The 1,486-nt window shown below is 44.5% G+C and overlaps 1 pseudogene; it reads left to right on the top strand.

Annotated features, from left to right (window-relative positions):
• The first annotated feature begins 647 nt into the window (after positions 1 to 647).
• LOC101567616 lies at positions 648 to 1,483 on the top strand (annotated as a pseudogene).
• Positions 1,484 to 1,486: the final 3 nt, after the last annotated feature.

Here is a 1,486-nt window from a genome sequence, read left to right as displayed (position 1 = left end):
CCCTTAATTCACTTTTCTTTGCCTTGGGTGTGCATGTGTGTTCTGTGGGGACCCTGAGCGACATACAGTGTGTCCCAACTCTGATTTCATAATATCATAGACAGCTAAGTGAGATAGAAATTAATATGCAATCAGAAAGGGATTGGGCCTTTGAGGAAGCCAGAACAGAAACAGAGATATCAGAATTGTGGCTGGAGGTGAACCTGCAGAGAGCCAGACCTCAGTGGCCAGGCCTGCAGGATAAAAAGCAACTTGAGATTATACTATAATTAGCACTACCTGGTCCAGTGGGCCGAGACAGGCATCAATCAGTATGTCGCAGGTAACTAGGACATCTGGATACAGGCTACCCTTCCTTCCCAAGAATTCCTTTGATCTTTCCATATACCCTTGCCGTGTGACTTATTCCTATGGATTAAGGCTAGATAAGTGACTATGCTTGTAATCTTATAGGTTGACTGTAGTTTGACCCATGTTGTACCCCCATTGTGATTTTGCTGTATAAATTACCCCTGACAAAGGGCCTTGGTGCAACTGTCCTCCATCCTGTGGGTAAAAAGTGACTGAGAGCACCCTTTAAAAGTTGGCTAAAGTGGAAAAATCTTATAGAGCTGGAGGGTGAGAGCCAGAGGAGCCATGAAGCTAGCTTCAGCCTCACCTCCCTAACAAATCAGCATGGAGGAGAAGTCAGAGAACTGTAAGGTTCCAGAGGATCTGGTCAATGGTTTGAAGATTGCAGAGCCCCAGGAAGCAGATTGTGCCCGGTCTGCAGCTCCTGATCCCGTAAATCAGCATTCTCAGAGCAAGCAGCTCAAGGATGATGAGGACCAGGTTGAAGAAGAGTGTTTTCACGACTGCAGTGCCTCATTTGAGGAGGAGTCCTGAGCGGATAAGGTTCAGAACAAAGCTGATGATGATGTGAATTCCTTGGAACTGGATGAAGAATACTTACTAGAACTGGAAAAAAAAATATGTCAAATGAAGAGGAACAGTAAAGAAGAGAAGAGAGCACTAGGCTAAAGGAAGAAGGAAATGAACAGTTCAAAAAAGGAGATTATGTAGAAGCTGAGAGTTCTTGCACTCAGGCCCTTTGGATGTGCCCAGCATGCTTCCAGAAGGACAGATGTATTCTGCTTTCAAACAGAGCTGCAGCAAGGATGGAACAGGACAAGAAGGAGATGGCCATCAGTGACTGCAGCAAAGCAATTCAGCTAAATCCCAGCTACATCAGGACAATACTGAGAGAACAGAGCTGTACGAGAAGACAGACAAACTAGATGAAGCCCTGGAAGACTGTAAAGCTATACTAGAAAAGGATCCATCCATGCATCAAGCAAGAGAAGCTTGTATGAGATTACCTAAGCAAACTGAAGAATGTAATGAAAGGCTGAAAGAAGAGATGTCAAGTAAACTACAAGATCTTGGGAACTTGGTTCTCCGACCTTTTGGGCTCTCCACAGAAAATTTCCAGATCAAACAAGATTCC

Source organism: Octodon degus, unplaced genomic scaffold (assembly GCF_000260255.1).
Source record: "Octodon degus isolate 3935 unplaced genomic scaffold, OctDeg1.0 scaffold00048, whole genome shotgun sequence".
Taxonomy (NCBI): domain Eukaryota; kingdom Metazoa; phylum Chordata; class Mammalia; order Rodentia; family Octodontidae; genus Octodon; species Octodon degus.
Note: the sequence above shows the minus strand (reverse complement) of the source record. Positions and strands in the feature narration are given on the sequence as shown.